The following is a 9,086-nucleotide window of genomic DNA, read 5'->3' as shown; positions in this document are numbered from 1 at the left end:
TGGAGGACAGCTAGTAGGAAGTGGGCTTTCAAGCCGCACCATGGTTCTCATTTCTGTACATGAACTCTATGCTTCTGATTGCAATCACTCTCACTGGGGATCATCCTCCTTGAGCATCTGAGCCCCCAACGCCAACTCTCCCCCTTGCTCACCCTACTTAGCGTGGTGGAGAGAGCATGACCTTTTCCCAGGTGGGTGGAAATGCACAGGAATGATACAGGGAGCACAGACACAGTCACACAGCCCCACACAGAGGGAGCTCCCGCTGGGTCCCAGCCCTCTTTCCCTACTGTCAGGGTGGTAGTTCCATTGACCTCCTCTTTTCTCTACTGAGTCTGTTCTCAGCTTTATCCTGAACGAGGGTCCCTCTTTCAGGCCTGAGAAGAAACAGTGGATGGGTTGATGGTCCCTCCAGCTGATCCAGGGCCTCAGGTGAGACCAGCCCTGGCCCTGAGGGCTCCATAAAGGTCCAGGCAAATGGTCACCTTTTCACAGGCACTTTGAGCTCTGCCCCTTCTACAAATGAACCAAGAGTACATGTGGCCCTCAAACAAAAATGAGGCTGCAGAGAGCAGTCATTCGGGAGGTCTCTGACACATGGAAATGGGAAAAGAGGCCCTTCTATTTGGTCCTGAGAAGAACTTGGATGTAAGACAGTCTCCCAGGAAGATAGCATCCCTATCACAGACCAGACACACACATTGGCAGAAGCCAGACTGCTGGGAAGCTGGACCAGCTCTGAGATCTTTCTAGGAAGGCCATCCTAGCTGAGGCCAATGGAGGGACAGACAGGTGAATGGCTCCACAAAATACGTAGAGCACCCTGCAGGATGGCGGAGCGGGGAGCCGGTGTTGACTGCCCGGCACCTGGGGTGGGAGTAGGTAGTAAGAAGGGTCTCTGAGGTCCAGCTTGAAGGCCCTCTGGTGGTGAGGCAGCAGCATGGCAGCCAAGAGCGGAAGGGGACTGCACTGGACCTCGCAGGAACCAGGTTCCAGGAGGTGGGGCTAGGGGATAGTATGGGGCTTGGGTGGTGGGCTGCGTGGTAGTCATAGGAGGATAGATTATAGATATAGACAGATAGATAGATAGATAGATATATTTTTTTTCAGACAGAGTCTCTCTGTGTCATCCAGGCTGGAGTGCCATGTGTGATCTCGGCTCACTGCGACCTCTGCCTTCCAGGTTCAAGTGATTCTCATGCCTCAGCCTCCTGAGTAGCTGGGATTACAGGCATGTGCCTCCACGCCTGGCTAATTTTTTGTATTTTTAGTCGAAAGGGGGTTTCACCATGTTACCAGGCTGGTCTTGAACTCCTGAGCTCAGGCAATCTGCCTGCCTCAGCCTCCCAAAGTGCTAGGATTACAGGTGTGAAGCCAGATAGGAGGATATTAAGCTGAAAAGACTTAGCCTCTGCCTAGAGGAGTCTCACACTTTAGTGAAAAGCACAGACAAATACGCAGTTACAGTAGATTGAGATAAGTCTGCATTAGAAGAGTAATGGATGTTATAAAAGCTTTTAACTGGCAGCTGGTGGCTCATAACTATAATCTCAGCACTTCAGGAGCCTAAGGCAGGAGAATCTCTTGAGGCCTGGAGTTCAAGACCAGTCCAGGCAACAGAGCAAGACCCATCTCTAAAAAAAAGAAAGAAAAGAAAAAAAAAGTTAGCCAGATGTGGTTCCACCCTGGGCAACAGTGCCAGACTCTGTCACTAAAAAAGTTAAGGCTGAGGCAGGAGGCTCACTTGAGCCCAGGAGTTCGAGACCAGCCTGGGAAACATGGCAAAATCCCATCTCTACAAAAAACTTAAAAATTAGCTGGGTGTGGTGGCGCAGACCTGTAGCCTCAGCTACTCAGGAGATTGAGGTGAGAGGATTGATTGAGCCAGGGAGGTTGAGGCTGCAGTGAGCTGTGATTGAGCAACCGCACTCCAGCCTGGGTGACAGAGCAAGACCCTGTCTCAAAAAAAAAAAAAAGAAAAGAAAAAACAGTTTAAAAAATTTTTAATTGACAAATATTTTATATATTTATAATGTATTGTGGCCACCAAGGTCCCTGTCCAGGCATCTGCTGACCTCAGCCACTACCATGCTGGCCTGCAGAGTGCTGCTTTTCCTCTGATCTGGCCCAAGTGAGAGGATTCAGACTCGGCTCTCAGGATACCACTGCCCAGATTGGGCTAGAACATATCAATAAATCTTAACTGGCCAGGCATGATGACTCATGCCTGTAATCCTAGCCCTTTGGGAGGCCAAGGCAGGAGGATCTCTTGATCCCGGGAGTTCGAGACCAGCCTGGGCAACATAGGGAGACCCTGTCTCCATAACAATTAAAGATTTAAAAAAAAAACCTTAACTAAGGGTGGCGGTGATGTGGGGAATCGGGTGAACCTGACTTAGAAAATGGCACTCAGCCAGGTCTTGTTGCAAAGCACAACTCAATGTCTCCTGCTTCTGGGCTGACTGTCGGCCCTTGGAGTCCAGAGGTCTTGTTTCCCCAACATTTAGATGATCTACCCTCTCAGATTGGAGCTCCAGAAGAGTTATACCTAGAGAAAGAGAGGAATTTTGCCTCTTGCTGTCTAAAGCTTGACTTCCAAAATCCCAGCCCCTGCCTGAAACCCAAATTGGAAGGTGGTTTAGTTCATTCATTCATTCGTTCACTCAAGAAATACTTCTTGTTGAAGCCTACGATGTGCTAGAGCTGGAACTGTAGCAGAAAACAAGACAGTGGTAGGTCCCTCCCCTCACAAACGTCACACAATTAAGCAAATTTTTTTTTTTTTTTTTTTTTTTTTTTTTGAGACGGAGTTTTGCTCCCAGGCTGGAGGGCAATGGTGCGATCTCAGCTCACTGCAGCTTCCCCGTCTTAGGTTCAAGCGATTCTCCTGCCTCTCCTGTAATCTCAGCCTCCCTAGTAGCTGAGATTACAGGCACCTGCCACCACATCCAGCTAAGTTTTCTATATTTAGTAGAGATGGGGCTTCGCCATGTTGACCAAGCTGGTCTTGAACTCCTGACCTCAGGTGATCCACCTGCCTCGGCTTTCCAAAGTGCTGGAATTACAGGTGTGAGCCACTGTGCCTGACCTTTAAGCAATTAATTTTTAAACTTTGTGTTTGAAAACACCTTCAAAACTTCTACAAAAGTTGCAAAGAAAGCATTTTTTTCTGCACCATTTCAAATTAAGTTTTACACATCATACCTCTATACCCCTAAACACTTTGGTTTGTTTCTTTTCTTTCTTTTTTTTCCCCCCAGAGACAGGGTCTCACTCTGTCAACCAGGCTGGAGTGCAGTGGCACAATCATAGCTCACTGCAGTCTTCAACCCTTGGGCTCGAAGGATCCTCCCTCCTTGGCTTCCCAAAGTACTGGGGTTACAGGTGTCAGCCACCGTGCCCAGCCAGTGTGTGTGTGTGTGTGTGTGTGTGTGTGTGTGTGTGTGTGAGTGTTTGAGACACAGTCTTGCTGTTTCGCTCACACTGGAGTGAAGTGGCTCAATCTCAGCTCACTGCAACCTCCACCTCCTGGGTTCAAGTGATTCTCATGACTCAACCTCTGGAGTAGCTGGGACTACAGGTGCATGCTAGCATGCTGGGCTAATTTTTGTATTTTTGTTTATTTATTTATTTTGAGACAGAATTTCACTCTGTTGCCCAGGCTGAAGTGCAGTGATGCTTATGCGATCTTAGCTCACTGCAACCTCTGCCTCCCGGTTCCAGTGATTCTCCTGCCTCAGCCTCCCAAGTAGCTGAGAATACAGGTGCCCATCACTGCGCTTGGCTAATTTTTGTTTTTTTAGTGGAGACAGGGTTTCATCATGTTACCCAGGCTGGTCTCGAACTCCTGACTTCAAGTAATCTACTTGCCTCAGCCTCACAAAGTTCTGGGATTACAAAGGTCCAGGCAGTGGCCACCTTTCCATAGGTGTGAGCTAACATGCCCAGCCCAGTTTGCGTTTCTTAAGAACAAGGACCCACACTTACATAAAATGGAGATTTAACTGTGAAACAATACTACTATGTAAACTACATTTACTATTACTAATTGTTGCACTTTTATTAATTGCAATTTTGAAACCAATTTTAAGAACCAATTTTACTAATCGTTGCAAAACGTTCTTTATAGATACTCCCCTCTCCAGTCCAATCCAGGATCACAGGTTGCATTTAGGTGATGGTTTGCTTTAGTCTTTTGTTTGTTTGTTTGTTTGTTTTTTGAGAGTTTCACTCATCGCCCAGGCTGGAGAGCAGTGGCTCAATCTCAGCTCATTGCAAAGTCTACCCCCTGGGTTCAAGTGATTCTCCTGCCTCAGCCTCCCAAGTAGCTGGGATTACACACACTGCCACCATGCCCAGCTAATTTTTGTATTTTTAGTAGAGACGAGGTTTTACTACGTTGGCGGCCAGACTGGTCTCAAACTCCTGACCTCAGGTGATCCGCCCAACTTAGACTCCCAAAGTGTTAGGATTACAGGCATAAACCACCATGCCCAGCGGGATTTTTTTTTTTTTTTTGAGATGAATTCTAGCTTTGTTGCCCAGGCTGAAGTACAGTGGCATGATCTCAGCTCACTGCAACCTCTGCTTCCCAGGTTCAAGTGATTCTTCTGCCTCAGCCTCCTGAGTAGCTGGGATTACAGGTGCCTGCCACCATGCCTGGATAATTTTTGTATTTTTAGTAGAGATGGGGCTTCACCATGTTGGCCTCGAACTCCTGACCTCAAGTGATCTGCCTGCCTCAGCCTCCCCAAGTGTTGAGATTACAGGTGTGAGCCACCACTCCCAGCCTTTAAGAGTCTTCTATGGGGAGTAGTTTCTCCTTTTTGTCTTTTGTGACACTGACACATTTAATTGTGGCCAGTTGTTTTGTAGAATGTCCCTCAATTTGATTTGTCTGTTGTTTCCTCATAATCAAGTCAGGTTATGTACTTTTTTTAGGTAAACCAAGTAAGTGGCATTGTATTCTCACTGTATCTCATTGGAAGGATGTACGTGTCAGTTACTGTGACTGGTGATGTTAACTTTGATCATTTGAATAAGGTAGCATGTTATGGTTCTCCAAAGGAAACAGAACCAACCGAAAAAGTGAGAGAACACATGTATAAAATAAGGAATTGGCTCGTGTGCTTGTGAAGGTAGTCCAGACCTGCAGTACAGGCTGGCAGGCTAAAGATCCAGGAGACCTGATGGTGCAGATGAAATCCCAGGCAGCCTGCTGGAGAATTTCCTCTTTCTCATGGAGGTCCATCTTTTTGTTCTGTTCAGGCCTTCAAATGATTGGATGAGGAACATTGTGAAGGTTAACTCTGGGTCTTAGCTTGACTAAATTAAGGAAGACCTATTCAGAAGCTGGGGCTGGGCGCAGTGACTCACGCCTGTAATCCCAGCACTTTGGGAGGCCAAAGGTGGGTGGATCACCTGGGGTCAGGAGTTTGAGACCAGATTGGCCAACATGGTGAAACTTCATCTCTACTAAAATTAAAAAAGAAGCCTGACTATAATCTGAAAAAAAAAAGAAGACTAGAGAAGTAGTAAAGTATTCCTTCTGGGTGCATCTGTGAGGGTGTTTTTAGAAGAGACTGGCATGTAAGTCAGTGGATTGAGTGGGGAAAGATCTGCCCTCAGTGTGAGAGGGTACCATCCAATCTGCCGGTGGCCCAGACAGAAGAAAAAAAGGAGAGAAAAGAATTTCCTCTGTCTCCCTCTCCTAGAGCTGGGACACTTCTTTTCCTGCCCTTGGACTTCAGAACTCCATGCTCTCTGGCCTTGGGATTTACACCAGAGGCTCCCAGGTTCTCAGGCTTTCGGTGGCCTCAAACTGAAAGTTACACCTTTGGCTTTCCTGGCTCTGAGGCCTTTGGACTTGGACTTGGACGGCCAAGGGTCTCCAGCTTGCAGCTCTCCAGCTGAGATCGCACCACTGCACTCTAGTCTGGGTGACTGAGTGAGACTCTGTCTCAAAACAAACAAACAAACAAACAAACAAACAAACAAACAAAAAGCCTCACTATAATCTGAAAAAAAAAAAAAAAAAAGACTAGAGAAGTGGTAAAGCCTTCCTTCTGGGTGCATCTGTGAGGGTGCAGAGGGCCGGCTGTGGGATTTTTCTGCCTCCGTAGTCCTATGAGCTAATTCCCCTAATGAATCTGTTCTCATCCATCTATCTCTCTGTCCATCCATCCATCCATCAACGTCTATCTTCTATTGGTTCTGTCTTTCTGGAGAATCCTGACTCATACACCCACCCACATTCTGGAGGGCAATGTGCTTACTCAAAATTCATCAATTTCAGTGTGAATCTCATTCAAAAACACTCCAAGTTGACACATAAAATTAACCATGGCAGGCATTGCTTGCCAGATTTCTCCACTATAATGCTACTATTTTTCTTTTTATAATTAAACAAGTACATTTGTAGGGAGACAATTTGATTCTATGTAACTATCCCAATCTTCATCAAAATTTCACCCGCCAGTTTTTGCATCCATTAATGACCTAAATAATATTTGGCATCAGTTTTATGGAGGCATAATTTACATACAGTAAAATGCACTTTATTGTTGTAAAAGATATACAACAAGAAAAAATTGCCATTAGTGGTATTTAGCACATTCATAATATTTATTTATTTGGATGTAGTCTTGCTCTGTCGCTCAGGCTGGAGTACAATGGGGCAATCTCAGCTCACTGCCACCTCTGCCTCCTGGGTTCAAGCGATTCTCTTGCCTCAGCCTCCCGATAGCTGGGACCACAGGTGTGCACCACCACACCTGGCTAATTTTGTATTTTTGGTAGAGATGGGGTTTCACCATGTTGGCCAGGCTGGTCTCAAACTCCTGACCACAGGTGATCTGCCCATCTCGTCCTCCCAAAGTGCTGGGATTACAGGCATGAGCCACTATGCCCGGCCCCACATTTACTATATTGTACAATCATTCACCACTGTCTATCTAGCTCCAGAACATTTTCATCACCCCGAAAGGAGGCCCGTATCCATGAAGCAGTCACTCCCTATTTCCCCTCTTCCCAGTCCCTACAATCCACTAATATGGCTATCTCTGTGGCTTTGCCTACTCTGGATATTTCATATAAATGGAATTCTATAATATATGGCTTTTTGTGTTTGGCTTCTCTCATTTAGTATAATGTTTTCAATGCTTATCCACATTGTAATACAAATCTGTTTATTCCTTTTTATGGCTAAATAATCCATTGTATGGATATTCCACATTTTTATTTATCCGTCTATCTGTAAATAGACATTTAGGTTGTTTCCACCTTTTGGCTATGGTGAATAATCCTGTGAATACTGTGTAAGTTTTTGTTTGAACAACTATTTTCAGTTTTTTCAGGTGCACACCCAGGAATGGAATTGCTAGGTCAGAGGATAACTGTGTGTTTAACTTATTGGAGTTTTCCACACCAATTGGACAATTTTACATTTCCATCAGCAATGTGTAAGGGTTTCCATTTCCCCACAGCCTCACTAACACAAATCCAAACCTCAGTTTGTTTGTTTATTTATTTTTATTTTTGAGATGGAGTTTCACTCTTTTTGACCAGGCTGGAGTGCAGTGGTGCAATCTCAGCTCACTGCAACCTCTGCCTCCTGGGTTCAAGCGATTCTCTTGCCTCAGCCTCCCGATAGCTGGGACCACAGGTGTGCACCACCACACCTGGCTAGTTTTGTATTTTTAGTAGAGATGGGGTTTCACCATGTTGCCCAGGCTGGCCTCGAACTCCTGACCTCAGGTGATCCACCTGCCTCAACCTCCCACAGCGCCTGGTCAAAACCTCAGTTTATTGTTTTCTCTTTCATAGAGCATACTTTTATTATCACGTCAAATAGCTTTTCACTAAGCCCTACATCCTAGAGATTTTCTTCTAGTTAGGTTATACAATTTTCATAGTTTTACATTTAAATCTTCAACTCATTTGAAATAACTTTTGCATAAGGTATGAGGTTTAGGTCAAGTTTTTGTCTTGTTTTGGTTTTTTATTTGTTTGTTTGTTTTGAGGTTCAGAGTGTTGAAAGGTCAAGTTTTTGTTCCTTTTGCCTGCGGTTATCCAGTAGCTCCAGCACCACTTGCTGAAAAGACAAGGCCAGGCTGGGTGGCTCACACCTGTCATTTCAGCACTTTGAGAGGCTGAGGCAGAAGGATCACTTGAGCCCAGGAGTTTAAGGCCAGCCTGGGCAACAGGGTGAAACCCTGTCTCTACAAAAAATACAAAAGTTCGCTGGCATGATGGTGTGCACCTATAATCCCAGCTACTTGGGAGGCTGAGGTGGGAGGTCGAGGTTGCAGTGAGCCATGTTAGCGCCACTGCACTCCAGCCTGGGCAACAGAGCGATCCCCGTCTCAAACAACAGCAGCAGCAGCAGCAAAAAGACAAATCCTTTCCTCCACTGAATCGCTTTTGCACATTTGTCAGAAATTTAAAAATAGAAAGAGTGACAACCGGGCCCGGTGGCTCATGCCTGTAATCCCAGCACTTTGGGAGGCCGAGGTGGGTGGATCACCTGAGGTCGGGAGTTTGAGACTAGCCTGACCAAAAATGGAGAAATCCTGTCTCTACAAAAAATACAAAATTAGCCAGGAGTGGCAGTGCACGTTTGTAATCCCAGCTACTTGGGAGGCTGAGGCAGGAGAATCGCTTGAACCCAGGAGGTGGAGGTGGCTGTGAGCCGAGACCAAGACATTGCACTCCAGCTTGGGCAACAAAAGCAAATCTCCATCTAGAAAAAAAAAAAAAGAATTAATAATACCTACTATTTGATAGCACAATAGGGTGATTATAGTCAACAATAACTTCATTGTATATTTTTAAATTAAGAATGTAATTGGACTGTGTGTAACTCAAAGGAGAAATGCTTGCGGGGATGCCTATATTAAAACGTCTCATGCCCCATAAATATATATGCCTACTGTTTACCCACAAAAATTTAAAAAGGAAAATTAGTGAGCTGGCCAGGCGTGGTGGCTCATGCCTGTAATCCCAGCACTTTGGGAGGCTGAGGTGGGTGGATTACTTGAGGCCAGGAGTTTGAGACCAGCCTGGGCCACATGGTGGAACCCTGTCTC

This window comes from Callithrix jacchus, chromosome 15 (assembly GCF_049354715.1).
Source record: "Callithrix jacchus isolate 240 chromosome 15, calJac240_pri, whole genome shotgun sequence".
NCBI lineage: Eukaryota > Metazoa > Chordata > Mammalia > Primates > Cebidae > Callithrix > Callithrix jacchus.
Note: the sequence above shows the minus strand (reverse complement) of the source record.